We start from the raw sequence: 20,366 nt of genomic DNA on the forward strand, positions 1-20,366 counted from the left end.
ACTGTACCATCAGTATAGTAGATCTGTGCCCCTGTTGTTTCTACAGAGGTTATAGCTGCTTCTGCTGCGTTTCTAAGTTCTTCTATTGTGCAGTTTTCTTTTGCCCTTGGGAGTTTGGTGTAGTTGAATTTAGCAACTTGTTTTTTTCCATGGTGGAATGTGTATTGTACTTTGTGCTGTGTCAGGTTTTAATTGTAGGATTGTTTCTGTAAGGCCAAGTCTTTTGATGTTATTGCTATGGTCTTTGCCATAAGAATTTGGGGTTTGCACTTCAGGATGTTTGGATAGTTCCTCTCTTACTCTTCTTTTGGTGATTGAGTCTCTGTCTGACAGGAACATTTTTGCAACTATGCTTGCATTTCTTAGTGCAATTCTGTCTTCAAGGGTAGGTAGTCCGGTTTCTAAGCTTAGGTTGCACAGTCTTGTCCACATTGGGGCTCCCAACATGAGCCTCATGGCATTGTTTTGAATCACTTCAATTGTGCTTTTTTGTAGATCTGTTAGTCCCAGGAGTGTTGGGGCGGCATAGTCTACTAATGATCTGGAACAGGCTAGATAATATTTCTTTTGGACGTGTTCATGTGCTCCATCATTGAGCCTGCACATATATCTCATAGCTGTATTTCTGGCATTTGTTCTTTCCTTGAGATATTTTATCTCTTGCTTGAAAGTGAGCTGTTTGTCTATTATTACCCCGAGGTATGTGTATCTGTCCACCCATTCTAGGGGTTCCATTCCTATTGTGAGTGGTTGTACGGAGTTTGGGGCTTTGATTGTCATTGCTTTTGTTTTGGCAATGTTAATTTTTAGTCCAAGCTCATTGGATTTGTGGCTGATGGAATTGAGTGCTCTTTGCATTTTTATTGTCCTGACTGGCCCTCGAGCTATTACACATACATCATCTGCATAGATAAATATATTTACTCCTTCTGGTAGCTGAAGTGAGGCTATATTTTCCATGAGGATGTTGAAAAGGAGGGGGCTTAGAATTCCTCCTTGTGGCGTACCATTTTCCAATTCATGATATGTGGATATCACTCCTTGAAATTTGACTCTGGCTTGCCTTCCTAGCATGTAGTTTTTAGTCCATGCTAGTAGGTGTCCTTTGACTCCTTTTTTTAGCTACTGATTGCAGCACTGCTACTGCGCTTGCAAGCTCGAAGGCTTTTTCAAAGTCTATGAAGACTATTGTTGCCTTGTTCTGATTTATGCAGCTTAATACATCTGTGATTCATTCAGAGGTACCAATTCCCTCCTGATATGCATATAGCTGCTTGTTTAGGGGGCCAATTTTGTACTTTAATCTGTTTAAGACCATTTTTTCTCCTGTTTTTTCTATACAGGATACCAAGGCTATTGGCCTAGGATTTGTTGGATCCTTTGGCTTGGGGATTGGCTGTGTATCTTGTTGTCTCCAGGTTTGAGGCCTTGTGTGCTCTAGGTGTGTTTTGTTTAGTAATCTTAGGAACGCAGTTTCTCCTGCTGGACCCATGTGTTTGATCATTGTGTAGGTGATTTTGTCAGCTCCTGGTGCAGTGTCTTTCCCTGTCTTTTGTACTGCTCTTAGCTCCTCAACTGTGTATGGGGTGTCTGTGTCATCCTGCTGAAGGCAGGCTGTGTTGATCTCTTCCCATCTGGATGGCGCCAGTTGCTCTTGTTGCATTCTGGTTTCGGGGGAGAGATTGATTGACAGTGTTCTGTTTGCAAAGGATGTTGCAATTCTTTCAGCCTCCTCATGTGGGTGTGGGTGTGTGGCAATTGGTGTCTTTCTCTTTTTTCCGGCTACTCTGCCTAGCCATTTCCAAAGCTGAGTTAGAGTGGTGTATCTTTACAGGCTTGAACACCATTCCATCCATTTTTCAATTCTGATTTCATGGATTCTTTCATTTGTTTCAGTTCTGACTGTTTGTAGTAGCTCTCTGTTTTCTACTGTGGATCTTCTTCTGTATATTTTTGTGACTCTGTTTAGTCTGGTTTTTAGTCTTCTGACTTCTGGGCAGTAGTACCAGGAGTCTTTGTAAGTGTAACTACCTTGTGTTGTTTTTAGTGGCATAGCTCTGTTGGCTGCATTGTGAAAGGCCTCAACTAGGTCTTTTTCTAGTTGATCTATGTCCTCAGGAGGAACGTAGCTGATTGCCCATTCCTCTATGGTTGTTTGAAAGCAGACCTAGTCTGCTAGGTCCTGGTTCCATCTTGGTGGGGGTGGTGGGATTGGAGGTAGTTGTTGCAAGTCCAATTCTGTCACTGTGGCAAAGTGATCACTTATCAGGGTTGAGTGTACTTGCCACTTGGTTAGATGTCTAATGGCTGTTGTGACAAAAGTCAGATCCAGTCTACCACCTCTTATGTGTGTAGGTTGCCCTGTGTTTAGGAGGAGGACTCCTTCAAATTCATCCAGGGCGAAAGCTATGTGTTCCCCTGAGGGGTTTGTCATTGATGGGGATGATAGTATGGGGTGATGTGCATTAAAATCCCCGCAGATAATTGTTGGTGTTCTTTCTGTGTGAGCAAAGAGTTGAGTTAGTTGTAACTCTCCTGTATCCTCCCTATGTAATTTTCTGTATATGTTGTATATGTCTATTTTTTCTATTTAGTAATGTTATTGTTACTGCTAGTGTCTCTATGTTGGTGCCACAGGGAATAGGGTTGTGTAACCTTGTTGTTGGTATGTTAGTTTTAACTAATGTAGCTAGGCCTCTGTCTGTGCCTATCTGTGGTGCGATGTAGGCATTGTAACCTGGGATTTTTAGTTTCTTTCCTGCTGGAAGATTGGTTTCTTGTAGCAGGATGACATCTACATTCTCAGTTTTGCATACTGCAATTAGGGAGGAGATCTTTGATCTAACACCGGCTGAGTTCCAGTTCAGAACTCTTACTCCATGGTGTAGGTTGAAGAGTACTGTCTTGGGTCCCTAGGGGCAAAGGCAATTGCCTTGACCTCGGAGGATGAAGTGGATGAGGTGGATGGGGTGAGCGTGGATGATGGGATGATGGATGGGGTGAGTGGTATGATAGGTGCGGGGACTGAAGTAGAGGATGTGGAAGGTACGGGTGATTGAGGTGATGGAATGGTAGGTGTGGTTGGTGAGGAGTGAGAAGTGATCTCCTGGATAGCAAGAGAGGGGGATTGGGAGAACTTATTCTTGGAGAGCAAGTCATTTAGGACTTGTTCAATGCTGGTTGCAATTGTCTCAGCATTGATTTTTCCAGTTACGGCCTGTGTGACCAATTCAGTCAGTTTATCCTTTAGGACCGTGGTCTTTATGAAGATGGTCCTGGGCAGTGGTTTTGGTCCTTCAGTTGGAGCCCTGGAGGTAGATCTGGCTCTGGGTTTTGACAATGATCTGGTTCTGGAGTTGGAGTGCCTGCTTAGCTCCTCCTGGGTGTAGAATCTCCTCCTGGGTAGAGGTTTGGGGGCCGCTCTTCCTCTTGATGGGTCCCTTTTGTCTTTGGGGAGTGCAGAAATTACCCTTGCTACCCTTTCAGGGCATCCCCAGGCCATTGCTGTATGCCCTTTCTTGCAATTAGAGCACTTCTTTACAGTGGGTATTCCAGCAGCCTTCTTGTCAATGCACTCCTGTGTGGGGTGCTTAAGGCTGCAGACAGCACAGGTTGGGACCTTTGCTTGGCATTGGTCCTTGTGATGCCCAAACTTCTGGCAGTTGTAACATCTGAGGGGATCAGGGTAATACTTGTTGACCCTGAAGCTGCCGAAGATGCCTAGATCAACTCTTCGTGGGTGTGGACCCTTAAATGTTACTAGTATGGCTTTGGTAAGGAAGCCTGCCTTGTTCCGCATGCGTTCTGCTGCAGTGATGTTAGGTAATTTTAATAGGTGGCTTTCCATCATGTCAGTTGGGTAGCCAACCACAACTGCTTTTTTTTAATTTTTCCTCCTCTTTAAGCTCTAGTAGCCTAATGTCTGAGGTGCTCCGTAGGGTTATCAGGGCTCTTGTGTCCCTGGTGGATATGGTCCACTGTCCTTGCCTGTTTGGTTTGGCAATCATTTGTATATTTTTATGTTTATTTTCAAAGGCAGCAATAGCCTTGAAGGCCTCTGATGGGTTTCCAGCTAAGACCCTGAAGAAATAGGTCTTATTCTCTCTAGCAGGCTGGTTGTTGCTTCCTACGGTGAGGTTCCCTTGCTGGGTAGGCACATCATTCCTTGGTTGGTTCCTTCTAGGAAGTTTCTTCTTTCTCCTTACTTCCTGCCAAGGTAGGTTTCCTTCTCCATCAGAGTCGTTGTCAATATTTGTCCTTTTGCAGTTTGTTTGGTCCTGGTCCTGGTCCATCCGTTCTCGTTCCATGCGTTCACGTTCCATCCGTTCTCGTTCCTTGTTCATCCGTTCCTGTTCGGCTTCCATTTCCAGTTCCGTTAGACAGGGTTGCAGGTCAGGGTTCATCTCTATTTCCCCAGTTCCCAGGGCTTCTAGCACGATTTCATATAGTTCATTTACTGAGCTCCAAGATAAGTCCTTGATTTGAAGAAGGGTGAGTAGATCATCAGAGATCATACAGAAAGACAGACAGTGTGCCTGGTGGGGTTGTCCAACCCTTTAAGCCCTAAGGCCCCAAGCAAAGTTATAGTGGAAGTCGTAAAAAGTGAAATAAAGAATCTGGAATTAAAACAATTTTGTTAGTTATATGGGTAGAACACTGACTATCCTATTATTATTATTAGAGCAGTGCTGAAACTGGCTCTTTTTAGCTGTTTACTACCCTGCACAAACAGCTGTTGGGGAGCCTTCTTACTGCGTTCATGCACTAAGACGGCCCAGCAGTCTACTCCTGCAGGTAGGGAGGTTTAGGAATAAAAACACACACAGGAAAATCCTAAAATTTTATTTGTGCTAATTCCTATCTCTATCTGAGAGCTGGCTTATTTCGCCAGTTACCAAAGATCTAAACTATTTTCTAACCTCTAACAACTTGGCTAATAGGCGCCAAGCCTAACAGACCTATGCCACTTGCCACAGACGGCGAAAGTGGGAGATTTTGACCCTTTGGCCCTGCTTCTACTGGAGTTTTAAGACCGCATGGGCTACCAGATTTTCCACAGGAGGATCTGTTAGTTAAGGAAGGTTATGTAGGGAGAGGCAAAGCCTATTCTGGGTAGTCAATATTGATTCCCTTATATCAGGGGGCTGAATACAGCCTATTCAGGGGCAAGGCCCTTGTCAATGCAGCAGTCTACAGCAGCTAAATCACCGAAAAAACGGCGAAAATCGGCGACGAATTCGGCGAAAATCGTCGAAAAACGTCGGCAAAATCGGCGATTTCGGCAGCGGCGGCGATGGCGGCGGTCTTCACAGCAGCTGAGAAACAGCTGGGTGGAGAATCAGCAGCAGGCAGCTGCAGGTAGCAGCAGGGAGAAGGCAGGCAGTAGTCAGCAGCAGCAGCAGCAGCGTCCTCTCTCAGTGGGAGCTGAGTGAGAACTGACTTTATTCGAATATGCACGGGAGTATATTACAAGGTGCGGATGGAAAGGTAGGATGACGCTGGCGCCAAATCAGATTGAAGTGCCCGCCAAAATATATGTGTTTTCTAACACTTATAAATATATGACTTATGGGTTAACAGAAACATGTTATGAAATGATACATATGTCAAAATGTAGCTCTGGTAGAGCGGAATATATATACATGGGAAACCACAGTGTGGCGAAAAGAGAATTCAAATAAATAAGTAATTTGTCGATTTTCTGGACGACGAAGGGATCGGTTTCCTTACAAGTACTTCCCCCCCCCCCCCCCCCAAGACATCGGGCAGCGTAGAGGGCTGATGATCAATCTTCGTATCTTTTCGGGCGTCGGAGGGTTCCTCTTGTTTTTGAACGGAGGGGCGCGCTGGCGGTCAGTGTAAGGATCTCTTCCTCTTGTCGTCGTTTGATGATTTTTCTTTCGTTGGGCGGCTTGTTTTGAGGCGGAGCTCTGGATCTGCCAGGTCCGGCAGAGGCGGCGTCGCTTCCTTCGAGAAACGCTGGTTTCACGCGGTCTATTGAGACCCAGTCCTCTTGGCCATGGACGTCGAGAAGGAAGGCTTTCGTTGTCTTTTTAATTACCCGGTAGGGACCTCGATAAGGTCTAGTCAGTGGTTGTCGATGAGCGTCGACACGGACGAAAACGTACCTGCAGTCATCCAGGCTTTTTGGCTTGAAGTGTTTGGTTCTGTCCTGGTAAGTTTTGAGACACGGCCTGAACTTCCTGGCGATGTCCCTTAGGTGATCCAGCTGCGTGTCGTCGGTTGATGAGGGAAAGAATTCGCCAGGAACTGCGAGCGCTTCCCCGTAAACCTTTTTGGCGGGCGAAGGTTCGCCGTCTGCGCGAGGGGCGGTGCGAAGGCCGAGGAGTACCCATGGAAGTCGTGATTTTGAGTCCCCGTCGGTGCAGCTCGCCATCAGGGACGCCTTGAGGGCGCGGTGAGTTCTTTCGACCATGCCGTTTGCCGCGGGATTGTATGCCGTGGTGCTGTGGAGCGTCGTCCCCATCAGGTTCGCCAAAGCGAGCCATATTCCTGAGAGAAAGCGGGGCCTCTGTCAGTCGTGATGTCGTCAGGAACGCCAAACCTGCTCACCCAGCTTGACAGGAGGGCTTCGGCGCATACTTGAGTCGTAGCTTCGGTCATCGGCGATGCCTCCAACCACCTCGTGGAGCAATCGATGATCGTAAGTAGGTAGCGAGCAGATCCAGAAGGGGGCAATGGTCCCACGACGTCGATGTGTATATGGCCGAAACGTCTTTTTGGCTGGGGAAAATCGCCTACCCCCGATTCGGTGTGATGGCTGACCTTGCTTGACTGGCAGTTGATGCATGACTTCGCCCATTCCCGGGCGTCCTTTTTTATCCCTGGCCAGACAAACTTTTCAGACAGAAGGCGAGCGGTGGTGCGTCCTGAGGGGTGTGAAAGTCCATGGATGATATCGAATATTTTCCTTCTGCAGGAGGCTGGTATCCAGGGACGTGGGCGGCCCATGCTGGTGTCGCAAAGAATAGTTACTCCTGCTGGTCCGAGGGGAATCGCACTTATCTTGAGCGCGGATGGCTCCGTCAGGTGATCCTGTGCTTCTCGGTCGGTGCGTTGTTCGGTTGCGAGATTGGCGTAGTCGATTCCCAGGTGGATCGCGTCAATTTCAATCCTTGAGAGGGCGTCCGCGACTGGGTTTTCCTTTCCTGGGACGTAACGTATGGTGCACCCGAATTCGGCGATTGTTGCGAGATGACGTTGTTGTCGGGAGGACCATGCGTCTGTCGATTTCGTGAAGGCGTGTACGAGGGGTTGATGGTCCGTTGCGATTGTGAAGGGGGTACCCTCCAAGATGTGCCTGAAGTGGCGGACGGCGAGGTAGACAGCGAGGAGTTCCCTATTGAAGGTGCTGTATCTTGTTTCGGTGGGTTTCAATTTCTTGCTGAAGAATGCCAGCGGTCGAGGAGAACCATCGATGAGTTGCTCAAGCACAGCCCCACAGGCGACGTTGCTGGCGTCGGTCGTTAGTCGCAGGGGCGGGTTGTCGTCGAAATGAGCCAGGGTGGTGGCATTCGCAAGGGCATCCTTCGTCCGAGCGAATGCCTGTTGCTGGGGCAAACCCCACTCGAGTTTCTTTGCTTTTCCTTTCAGGACGTCGTCGAGGGGTGACAGGGTTTGTGCGATGTTGGGGATGAAGCGCCTGTAGTAATTGACCATTCCCAGGAACTCCTGAAGTTGGCGGATGGTCGTAGGCATTGGGAACTTCCTGATGGCGTCGACCTTGGTTGTCATGGGTTTTACCCCGCGCGAGGATACGCGGTGACCAAGGAAATCCACTCCCTCCGCACCGAACGTGCATTTGTCGAGGCGTACGACTAGGCCGTTCTCCTGTAGGCGTTTGAGGACGGTGCGGACGTGCCCCCGGTGTTCCTCCTTGGTTATCGAGAATATCAGGATGTCGTCGACGTAGCAGACGCAGAAAGGTAGGTCACCCAGAATGCTATCCATTAGTCGTTGGAAGGTCGCCCCGGCGTTGCGTAGACCGAAGGTTGAGTATGCGAAGGTGTAGGATCCGAACGGCGTGACAATGGCAGTTTTCGGGATGTCTTCCGGGAATACGGGGACCTGGAAATAAGACTTGAGGAGGTCCATCTTGGTAAAATACTTTGCGCCGTGCAACGCGTTCGTTAGTTCCTGCATGTTGGGCAGCGGGTAATGACCGGGTGTTGTGATGAGGTTGAGGCGCCTGTAGTCGCCGCAAGGTCTCCAGGACCCGTCCGGCTTTTTAACCATGTGCAGGGGTGATGCCCAGGGGCTCGATGCTTTCTTACAGATACCCATGCGTTCCATGTCCTCGAAGGCGCGTTTGGCATGCTTCAGTTTCTGGGGCGGTAGGCGGCGGAATTTGGCGTGAGTGGGAGGTCCTGTCGTTTTGAGGTGGTGGTAGATACCATGCTTGGACGGGGAACCTGGTGAGTGTCGGAGTTCGGGCTTGAAAACCTCGGGAAATTCTCGTAGGAGGTCGGCGTAGGGGTGCGTCGTTACGGCGGATACGGACATTGTTGCAGGGCCGTGTTCTAGGGCGCGGGACTGGCAGGTTCCCGTGTCGATGAGACGTCTGTTAGCGACATCGACGAGGAGTCCGTGGTGGGCGAGGAAATCCGCACCGAGGAGGGGGCGATTGACGTCGGCGATAGCGAAGGGCCAAGAATACGGACGGCCCATGATAGATATCTTGAGGGTCTTGATCCCATAGCACCGTATGGGAGATCCGTTGGCGGCGATGAGTGAGGGAGCGTTTTTGTCGGGACCACGGTCTAGGTCGGACTTTGAAGGAGGGAACGTTGACTGCATTGCGCCGGTGTCCACCATGAGTCTACGGTTGGAAATGGTATCGAGGATATAGAAACCATTCTTGTTTTGGTTAACTGCGGCTGCGATGGTGGCAGGTGGATGCTTCTGTCGTCATCTTCTAGGGAAACTGCATGGTGCTCTACATTTCTTGGCGTCATTGCCGAACTGTTGGTGGTAGAAGCACCATGCCGGGTTAGGCCTAGGGTTCGGTCGCGTCGGTTGCGGTGGTTTCTTTCTTGATAGAATGTTGATCTCGTCGTCCTCAAGGGCCATTGCCGAGGAGTCTATGGAAGAGCAGCTGCTGAAGGAGGAGAACGGAGGTGGTGTTGACGATGATGCTCCGAGGCGAGATGCTTTGGAGGCCACGTGGAGCTTCTGAGCCTTCGACAGGAGTTTGTTCATCGGGAGCGTGTCGGCGTCTGTCAATTGGGCCCGTACATCCTGTGGTAGGCGTCGAAGAAAGATTTCGCGAGATAAGCTAATCTCACGTCGTCGGCCGTTGCTGTCTGTTTCGGGGAGCATAAGCAAGCCGGTTATCTCGTCCCACGCCTCGACAGGAGAGGTGTCACCCATGGGCTTGCCGGCGAGGTCCAGTACTTTCTGTGCCCTTGCTGAGACGGAGAGGGAGTAGATGCCGATGAGTTTCGTTCTCAGGTCGTCGTATGAAACTTGGCCGGCCCGGGCGTCGAGCCATGGGGAAATCTTGTCGAATACCTCTTCAGGTATGGAGGTGAGAACGATGTCAGCCTTGGTGCAGGAGTCGCTGAGTCTAGAGACGCGGAAGAGTACGTCCGCTCTCAGGAACCAGGAAGCGGTGTTGTGTTGAGAAAAGGGTAGCAGTTTGACTTTGGGCGTGGAGGCAAGGCCGTTGGGTGCGATGGGCGTGTTGCTTCCTGCATCGTGGCCAGACGACGAGTCGGGGAAGAGGTGAGAAGTTGATATGTCGGTTAAGCTCATCCTACTGCCTTACGTTCACCGAAGTGTGGGAGAACCAAAGGCAGGCTCGTGCCTAAGGTAACGGAGTATGGAGAAGGTAGCACGGCCGTAATAAGTCCGTTAAGGGCAAAGCCAAAACCGCTGAGGCTACTTTCAACTTCGGGGTCACCAGTTGTAAGGACAGTGAGACAAGCGTCACCAAGATCAACTGATACTTTATTTGAATGTGCACGGAAGTATATTACAAGGTGCGGACGGAAAGGTAGGATGACGCTGGCGCCAAATCAGATTGAAGTGCCCTCCAAAATATATGTGTTTTCTAACACTTACAAATATATGAATTATGGGTTAACAGAAACATGTTATGAAATGATACATATGTCAAAATGTAGCTCTGGTAGAGCAGAATATATATACATGGGAAACCACAGTGTTGCGAAAAGAGAATTCAAATAAATAAGTAATTTGTCGATTTTCTGGACGACGAAGGGATCGGTGTCCTTACAAGATATTCAGTATGCTCATTGAGATGGTTGTTGTGGAAAAAATAAACTGGAATCAGTTATTTGTTAGGAGTTTAATCTTTGAATGGATGACGCATCAAATCATGACGTTTCAGCCTTTGATGAGCTATTGGAATCCTATCAATTGGTTAATAACATTGATTTTGCAACAACTTTGACTGCACAAAAGTTGAACATAGTTTTAAGTGATATTAATACGGAAGAGAATTACATTATTTTTTTTTTTTTCAGTGCAATAGCTTATAACTATTAAATTGCCTTTACAGAAACACACAGGGCTAAAGAAAATATGCTTTAGAATTAAATAGTTTCTCTTACTGCGTATTTATTGAGGAAGTCACAAAGAAAATAAAATATCCGTCAATTAAGCTCTATATTTGTTGATTGCCTTGTGTGAAGAACTTTCTTCACTCTTCTTCTTCCCATTTTAAATTTATGTAATGTGCATTACATAGTGTAGAAATAGTTGATTGGAGACTGGTAATTACATTCATGGGAAATAGTCGAATTGACTAGTTAAGTCGTTCTTACTTTTCTGTTTTGTTTTGATGTTCGGACATGGACGATAAGTAAACTGAATGATTGCCTTTTGTTAAAATTAAATGTAAATGTTTAACTTTCCCCTTTTTTGTATTCTAATTGAATTAACTAATTAAATGTTAAATGTATTCCTTATAAAGAAACAGTTTTGATTTCCCGTCTTTATTTTTCAACGAATGTTGGAGAGCATTCGAACTAAGGAAAGAAAACGGGAGTCTTTTTCAAGTTGAATCAGACTGGAAGCGTCAGTTGAGCTCAAATCGTTATACCCGGAAGACGGCCGCATTCCTTGGAACGAGTGTTCCTGCTATTAAATAGTGAACTTTTAAGTTCGAAAGAAAACTTCAGCTGTTGACTGCAACATTTTATAGTGCAGGTAAGTTGATAAATAAAGACTTACCTCTAATTTAATAATAATAATAATAATAATAATGTTTATTGGACAAAAACATATTTACATACAAAATATTTACAAAAAAAGATTCGGTCCAAGCCCATGTGGAGCAGAGCTCTTCGGGCAATAATACAAATAAAATAATATATTCAATTAAAAAAAATTATGAAAATTAAATATTGATATAGATAAACTAAATGTACACATACATATACACAAGTATATACATATGCATACATATACAAATACATATACACACATGTACATATACATACACATAGACACATATAAATGAGATTTTCAGCCTAAAAATAAATGGAGTTGTATATTCGTATAATAAAGTATAATAAAGAAGGGCGGAATAATAAATAGTGCAAATTTTGAATTTAAACATTGATATGGTAGAAATGCTAGAATTACAAATGTATACAAGCAATAAACAATATAAGAATTAAGAACATTATTGCATTAATGGTTAGGTCATGAAGAAATATCAACTAATAAAAACTTAGTACACAGATAATAACATATTAGTATATGATTTTTTAAAAGATCGAATGCTAAGCAATGCCTTAAGATAAGCAGGCAGAGTATTCCATTGTTTAACTCCCTGATAGAGATAAAACTGTTCACATTTCTTTACACGTACGAAGGGAAGAGTTAAGTTAGAGTCTCTTGTTCCATATTGGTGTGCTGATTGTACCTGAATAATTTTTTGTCTAATGGATGGATATTTATGCAGCGAAAGTGTTTGAAACATCAAATTCATTAAGGAGAGTTTGTAGGTGTCCTCCAACTTCAGAATCGAGAGAGACCGGAATAGAGGTGATGTATGAGCTAAATAATTACTCGAAGTTATTATTCTCACCAGTTTTTTTTTGCATAATGATTAGCGGTTGCAGGACGTTTCAACTGCAACTCCCCCACGCTGTAATGCATTAATTTAGATGAGGAGATATTAAAGAGTGGTAGAGTTGTTTTAATATATATAGCGGGAAATAATCCTTCAGCCTATATATGATACCTGTAACTTTGGAAATTTTATTGACTATCATATCCACATGCTTACTGAAGGTTAATTTATTGTCAAACATTACTCCTAAAAATTTGATGCCAGTTAGAGATAAATCTAACAATAGACACTCATAACATTTCCGAAAGGGATTGTAGTACGTTTTCTGTTGTTGATATGATGTCACAGCGGGGGTTTTGAAAAAAAAAAAAAATTCTGTAAGTGAGTGCTTCGAGATGACCAGTTATATTCGCATGACAGCCGTGTGTCTAACTTCATAGTTCAAACTGCTATTCGCACCACAACTACTGGTGACGAAATTGGGAACTAGATAGTAGATTAGTTGGCTTCCGCATTTTGCATCTTATCGCTCGGTAATCATTAAGGTCACTCCTGAAATGAGACAGAGTTCCATTAATGATATTTGTTCACTTTCAATGCTTTTGTCTAAATAAAACCGACGAAGCGGTGGCTCAAATAAAGTCATCTTTTTCTATGTAGGCTACATGCATGGATGGTGAGAGAAATTGGCGAAGCATCAAAGCCTTTCAATGCTGGGACTATAATAATAGGAATGAGCACCGTCAAGCTGGTTGATGTCACGTCGAAGTTCGAATTTTCGTTCTCAGCAGGATTTCAGCGAGATCATGCGAGACTTCAGTGACATGCGTGGAGATGGAGGCTGTTGTAACTGTAGGTATGTTATCAAATTAAGATTCGGTTCACAGGGGGTCATACGTTTTGTGGTAATATATGTTCAATGTAGTTTTACATTTATGCTCTCATGTACGTTGTGTTTCTCTGCTTGCATTTACCAGCTTATTATGTTGCTATTTGTGTGTCTTCGCGTATATTATTGCTTGTGGATGTCCCTGTGTTGTCTGGCCCTTACTTTGATGTATTTGTTTGTTATTGTGCATGTAAAGTAGTGCATGTTGTAATAGTGGCTGTTTCTATTGTTTCAGGAGGTGAATCCAGTTTTTGTGTGCAATAAAACCTATAACCTATAACCTATGACAGGTTTTTCATTTTTACAACAATTTATTGTACACAAAATAAAAAATTTGAGAGGCCATGGAACGGTTTCTACGTCCAGAACGCTTCGAGGCTGACCCGGATTCTGCCACCGCTGCTAAGGAATGGACGCACTGGCTGAGGACATTCAACAACTTCTACCAAGCAGTACAGAAGACATCTCCCAGTGCAGACAAACTAATCCTACTCACCAACTACATTGCTCCTCGAGTGTACGACTACATAGCAGACTGTGACACTTATGTTAAGGCTGAGAAAGCACTTGACATCACTGTATGTAAAACCTAGAAATGAGGTATTTGCTAGGCATGTCCTGGCCACACGTAGGCAGGGGTCAGGTGAGTCTCTAGACCAGTTTCTCCAAGCTCTGAAGCTCCTAGCAAAAGACTGTCAGTTCAAAGCAGTGTCGGCAGAGCAGGCGTGTGATAACTATGTTAGAGATGCATTCATCAATGGACTTTCTTCTGGTGCCATTCGTCAAAGACTACTCGAAAATATAACTCTTAACTTGCAAACTGCTTATGAACAGGCACGCACTTTAGAGATGGCTCAGAAACATTCTGCTTCTTATACTACTGTTGAGCCAATTACTGCTGCTGTACCTCAGCCACAAAGTCAGTCAGGTGATTCAGAGTGTTTAGAAAGTAGTGATGAAACTGCTCATCTTGCCGCCACTACTGGCGCCAATCAGTGTTTTTTCTGTGGTTTGAAACGGCACCCTCGGTTCAAATTTCCTGCTAGGGAAGTTTTATGTCTAAAGTGTAAGAAACAAGGACATTATGCAAAAGTGTGTAGGTCAGGGAAACCGGTAGGGGATACCTCTGCTGGTAAAACTAAATATTCAGCAGCAACACTGGCTACTGTGTCTGGGGCTGCGCCTAGTAGTCTTAGTAAATCTTTGAGTTGTTTGAAAGTTAATGGTCTCCCTGTTAATGCACTTATTGATACAGGAAGCTCGGAAAATTTTGTGAGTCAGAAGATTGCTAAAGAAAACAACCTAATCATACTTCCTGACGACGGGCACGTCTCCATGGCTGATGCGTCTCTTTTGTCCAAAGTCTTAGGTCTTTGTTGTGTGGATGTGGAGCTGCAAGGACAAATTTATCCTAGTGTAACACTCAAAGTGCTGCCAGCCCTGTGTAGTGATGTAATTTTGGGGTATGAATTCTTGAAGAATCATTCTGCTCTAGAAATGGCTTTTGGGGGAGCACGCCCACCACTCAAGATATGTGGGCTGGCAGCAGTGAAGTTGGTTGCGCCTGCACTCTTCAGCAATCTGACAGCAGACTGCAGACCCATTGCTGCAAAGTCGAGACATTACTCTCAGGCTGATAAGGAATTTGTCAAAACTGAAATTGGTAGAATGCTACAAGAAGGAATAATAAGACCCAGCCAGTCTCCATGGAGGGCCCAGGTGCTAATCACTGCAGGGCACAATCACAGGAAGAGAATGGTGATTGATTATTCACAAATTATAAACAGGTTTACTGAGCTGGATGTTTACCCTTTGCCTCGGATCGATGAAACAGTGAACAATGTCTCAAGATATAGTGTTTAGCACCTTGGACCTGAAGAGCGCCTACCACCAAGTGCCAATAAGAGAAGACGAAAAGTTGTACACTGCTTTTGAGGCGAGTGGAAAGCTGTATGAGTTCAATCGAATCCCATTTGGTGTGAAGAACGGAGTGGCCACTTTCCAACGAGTTGTGGATCAGATCCTTGCAAAAGAAAAGGTGGAAGGGGCATTTACTTATGTGGACAATGTGACTGTATGTGGAGAGACAGAAGAGGAGCATGACAAAAACCTAAATCATTTCTTGAAAGTGGCGAGGGATTACAACCTCACATTTAATCATGACAAGTGTGATTTCAGGACACAGTCTATAAACCTTCTGGGATACTCTATAAAGGACGGAGAGATCAGACCTGATCCAGAACGACTGCAGCCTCTCTTGAGTCTACCCGTTCCCAAGGATACTGCCTCTCTTCGGAGAATGTTGGGGTTGCTTGCTCATTACTCACGATGGATACCCAACTTCTCTGAGAAAGTCCGGCCTCTTTCACACTCCACGAGGTTCCCATTGTCTTTTGAAGCTTCTCTGACTTTTGAGAAATTGAAGAATGAAATTGCGAAGTCCGTGGTGCAAGCCATTGATCCTACATCCCCTTTCACAGTCGAAACAGATGCCTCAGACCATGCCATTGCCGCTACTCTCACTCAGAATGGACGTCCTGTAGCGTTCTTCTCTCGCACTCTCTCTGACAGTGAACAAAGGCATTCTTCAGTAGAGAAAGAAGCTTATGCCATAGTTGATGCCCTCAGAAGGTGGAAGCATTACCTAATTGGTCATCACTTTAAGCTGATTACTGACCAGCGAAGTGTAACATTCATGTTCGACACAAGATCTTCAAGCAAAATCAAGAACGACAAGATAGCCAGATGGCGCATTGAACTGTCATGCTACCACTATGATATAGTGTATCGTCCAGGTACGGAAAATATTCCTGCAGATGCTCTCTCGCGTGTCTGTGGTGCTGTAGCTACAGACAAACTTAAACAACTGCATGAAAGTCTATGTCATCCTGGAGTGTCAAGGATGGTGCATTTCATCCGAGTTCGGAACCTGGCTTATTCTGTTGAGGATGTAAAGAAGGTTACTGCTTCTTGTCCAATCTGCTCTACTGTCAAACCTCAGTTCTATCAGCCTGATGATGGCCATCTGGTGAAAGCTACTCAGCCATACGAGAGATTGAACTTGGATTTTAAGGGGCCCCTTCCGTCACAGTCGAAAAACAGATACTTGCTCACAGTCATTGACGAATTCTCACGGTTCCCTTTTGCGTTCCCTTGTTCAGACATGACTGCTGGTGCTATCATCAGGTGTTTGGTACAATTGTTTGCACTATTCGGAATACCAGTATACGTACACTCAGACAGGGGAGCCTCTTTCATATCAGAAGAACTGAAGAAATTCTTACTAGAGAAAGGAGTGGCTACCAGTCGCACTACGCCCTACAACCCAAGGGGCAATGGCCAGGTGGAGAGGTACAATGGAATCATATGGAAAACCATTCGGTTAGCTCTCAGAACAAGGAATCTTGATGTCTCGAAATGGGAAGTTGTCCTCCCAGATGCACTTCACTCTATCCGTTCCCTGCTATGTACGTCAACTAATTGTACACCACACGAGCGTTTCCTAAAACATCCTCAGAAGTCCACGTCAGGTCGTACGTTGCCTACCTGGCTCATCACCAAAGGTCCCGCTCTATTAAGACGGCAAGTACGGCACAGCAAGAATGGCCCTCTAGTAGATGAAGTAGAAATAGTAGAAGCTAATCCTGAATATGCTCATGTCAAGTTTCCTGATGGTAGAGAGTCCACTGTGTCTTTGAGGCATCTAGCACCTTTAAGTGGTGATGATAGTAGCAGCGTGGAGGCCACCAGACCTTCACTGCCGCAAACTCTAGAGTCTCTAGGTATATCAGAGTCTGAGGTGCGCCGTCCAGATGCTAGAGCAAGCTCGGAACCTGCTCTTCAAGAAGTCACTCATGACGTTACACCCGGGGAAAGTGCTGTTCAAGAGGTTCCTGCTGCGTCTGGTCAAGGCACTACACCTGTACCACTCCGGAGGTCTGAAAGGACCCGGCGGGCTCCTAAGTATTTTGATGATTATGCTGCTTGAATTTTATAGGTGGGGAGAATGTGGTAATATATGTTCAATGTAGTTTTACATTCATGCTCTTATGTACGTTGTGTTTCTCTGCTGGCATTTACCAGCTTATTATGTTGCTATTTGTGTGTCTTCGCGCATATTATTGCTTGTGGATGTCCCTGTGTTGTCTGGCCCTTACTTTGATGTATTTGTTTGTTATTGTGCATGTAAAGTAGTGCGTGTTGTAATAGTGGCTGTTTCTATTGTTTCAGGAGGTGACTCCAGTTTTTGTGTGCAATAAAACCTATAACCTATAACCTATGACAGGTTTTTTATTTTTACAACACGTTTCACGCAATGTTTATTAAAAGATCTTATATTAAAAAGCAATAATGATGGTTTGGGAGAAATGCTTCGCAGTTTTTTATTCAAGGATTTTTTTAAAAAAGCTGGTCTTTTTTGCGGCTAATACCACCAGACATAGATATTTTTTTTAGCTAATTAGTCAAATTTTCATAATAGAAATATTTCTGATAATATTTTCATTGCTTATTATTATTATTATTATTATTATTATTATTATTATTATTATTATTATTATTATTATTATTATTATTACTAGCTATGCTACAACCCCAGATGGAAAAGCAAGATGTTCTAACCCAAGGGCTCCAACAGGGAAAAAATAGCTCAGTGAGGAAAATAAATGAATAAACGATATAAGAAGCAATGGACAATAAATATAAAATATTTAAAAAATATATAAAAATATATAAAAATTAGAATAGCGCCAACGTTATCCCTGCGTGTCGTATGAGGCGACTAAAAGGGACGGGACGAGGGGGCTGGGAACCCCCTCTCCTGTAAAAAATTCCTGCGAGACATCGACAAGGAGATGGAGCTGGGGGGAGAGTGACTGCTCCCCGCACTCTAGTTTTGGGGTGTCTGAATGTGCGTGGATGTAGTACGATAGAGAGTAAAAGATGTGAGATTGGAAGTATGTTTAGAAGTAGAAGGATGGATGTATTGGCCTTGTGTGAGACAAAGATGAAAGGAAAGGGTGAAGTGATGTTTGGTGAAATGTCTGGTAGAGTGTCTGGGATTGAAAGGGGAAGAGCGAGAGAGGGTGTGGCGTTATTGCTGAGTGAATGGATGACAGGTAAAGTAGTGGAATGGAAGGAGATATCATCTAGATTAATGTGGGTAAGGGTTAGGTTGGGTAGGGAATGTTGGGCGTTTGTCAGTGCGTATGGGCCAGGTAGTGAGAAAAGTGAAGAAGAGCGGAATGAGTTCTGGAATGATTTGACTAGGTGTGTAGAAGGACTGGGTAGAAGGAATTATGTAGTTGTTATGGGTGACTTAAATGCTAGAGTGGGCGCTGGAGAGGTAGAAGGTGTCATTGGTAAGTATGGCGTACCAGGTGAAAATGAGAGTGGTGAGAGACTGGTAGACATGTGTGTTGAACAAGAGATGGTAATAAGTGCTAGCTTCTTTAAAAAGAAAGATAAAAATAAGTATACATGGGTAAGAGTGGCAAATGGAAGAGTAGTAGAAAGGGCATTAATGGATTATGTGTTGGTAACTAAAAGAATGTTTGGAAGATTGAAAGATGTGCACGTGTATAGGGGTATGGCTAACGGTATGTCTGATCATTTTTTGGTGGAAGGAAAATTAGTTGTAGCAAAAGAGTGGGGGAATAGAGTAGGTGGATGTAAAAGGGAGGTAGTGAGGATTGAAGAGCTAATAAAACCGGGGGTAAAAAGTAAATATCAGGAAAGGTTGAAAATGGCATATGATGAGGTGAGAGTAAGAGAAACTGGTAATTTAGAGGAGGAGTGGAAGTTAGTAAAAGAAAATTTTGTTGGGATTGCAAGTGATGTATGTGGTAAGAAGGTTGTTGGAGGCGGCATGAGGAAGGGCAGTGAATGGTGGAATGAAGGAGTGAAGGTGAAAGTGGAAGAGAAAAAGAGGGCTTTTGAAGAATGGCTGCAGAGTAATAGTATAGAGAAGTATGAAAAATATAGAGAGAAAAAGGTGGAAGTAAAGCGCAAGGTACGTGAGGCAAAGAGGGCCGCTGACCTGAGGTGGGGTCAGGGATTGGGTCAGTCATATGAAGAGAATAAGAAGAAGTTTTGGAAAGAAGTGAAGAGAGTAAGGAAGGCTGGCGCAAGAATTGAAGAGACAGTGAAAGATGGAAATGGAAGGTTGTTAAAAGGAGAGGAGGCAAGGAAAAGGTGGGCGGAATATTTTGAAAGTTTGCTGAATGTTGAGGATAATAGGGAGGCAGATATAATTGCTGTTCCAGGTGTTGAGGTGCCAGTGATGGGAGATGAGAATGAGAGAGAGATAACAATAGATGAAGTGAGGAGAGCACTAGATGAAACGAGAGTAGGAAAAGCGTCTGGTATGGATGGTGTGAAAGCTGAGATGTTGAAGGAAGGGGGTGTGACTGTACTTGAATGGTTGGTGAGATTGTTTAATATGTGTTTTGTGTTGTCAATGGTACCAGTAGATTGGGTCTGTGCATGTATTGTACCACTATATAAGGGTAAGGGAGATGTGCATGAGTGTTGTAATTCAAGAGGTATTAGTTTTTTGAGTGTAGTTGGAAAAGTGTATGGTAGAGTATTGATTAATATGATTAAGGATAAAACAGAGAATGCAATCTTGGAAGTACAGGGTGGTTTTAGAAGAGGTAGGGGTTGTATGAATCAGATTTTTACAGTTAGGCAGATATGCGAGAAATATTTAGTAAAAGGTAAGGAGGTGTATGTTGCGTTTATGGATCTGGAGAAAGCATATGATAGAGTTGATAGGGAAGCAATGTGGAATGTGATGAGGTTATATGGAGTTGGTGGAAGGTTGTTGCAAGCAGTGAAAAGTTTATACAAAGGTAGTAAAGCATGTGTTAGAATAGGAAATGAAGTGAGTGATTGGTTTCCGGTGAGAGTGGGGCTGAGACAGGGATGTGTGATGTCGCCGTGGTTGTTTAACTTGTATGTTGATGGAGTGGTGAGAGAGGTGAATGCTCGAGTGCTTGGACGAGGATTAAAACTGGTAGGCGAGAATGACCATGAATGGAAGGTAAATCAGTTGTTGTTTGCGGATGATACTGTACTGGTAGCAGACACAGAAGAGAAGCTTGACCGACTAGTGACAGAATTTGGAAGGGTGTGTGAGAGAAGGAAATTGAGAGTCAATGTGGGTAAGAGTAAGGTTATGAGATGTACGAGAAGGGAAGGTGGTGCAAGGTTGAATGTCATGTTGAATGGAGAGTTACTTGAGGAGGTGGATCAGTTTAAGTACTTGGGGTCTATTGTTGCAGCAAATGGTGGAGTGGAAGCAGATGTACGTCAGAGAGTGAATGAAGGTTGCAAAGTGTTGGGGGCAGTTAAGGGAGTAGTAAAAAATAGAGGGTTGGGCATGAATGTAAAGAGAGTTCTGTATGAGAAAGT

The sequence above is a fragment of the Palaemon carinicauda genome, chromosome 5 (assembly GCF_036898095.1).
Source record: "Palaemon carinicauda isolate YSFRI2023 chromosome 5, ASM3689809v2, whole genome shotgun sequence".
Taxonomy (NCBI): domain Eukaryota; kingdom Metazoa; phylum Arthropoda; class Malacostraca; order Decapoda; family Palaemonidae; genus Palaemon; species Palaemon carinicauda.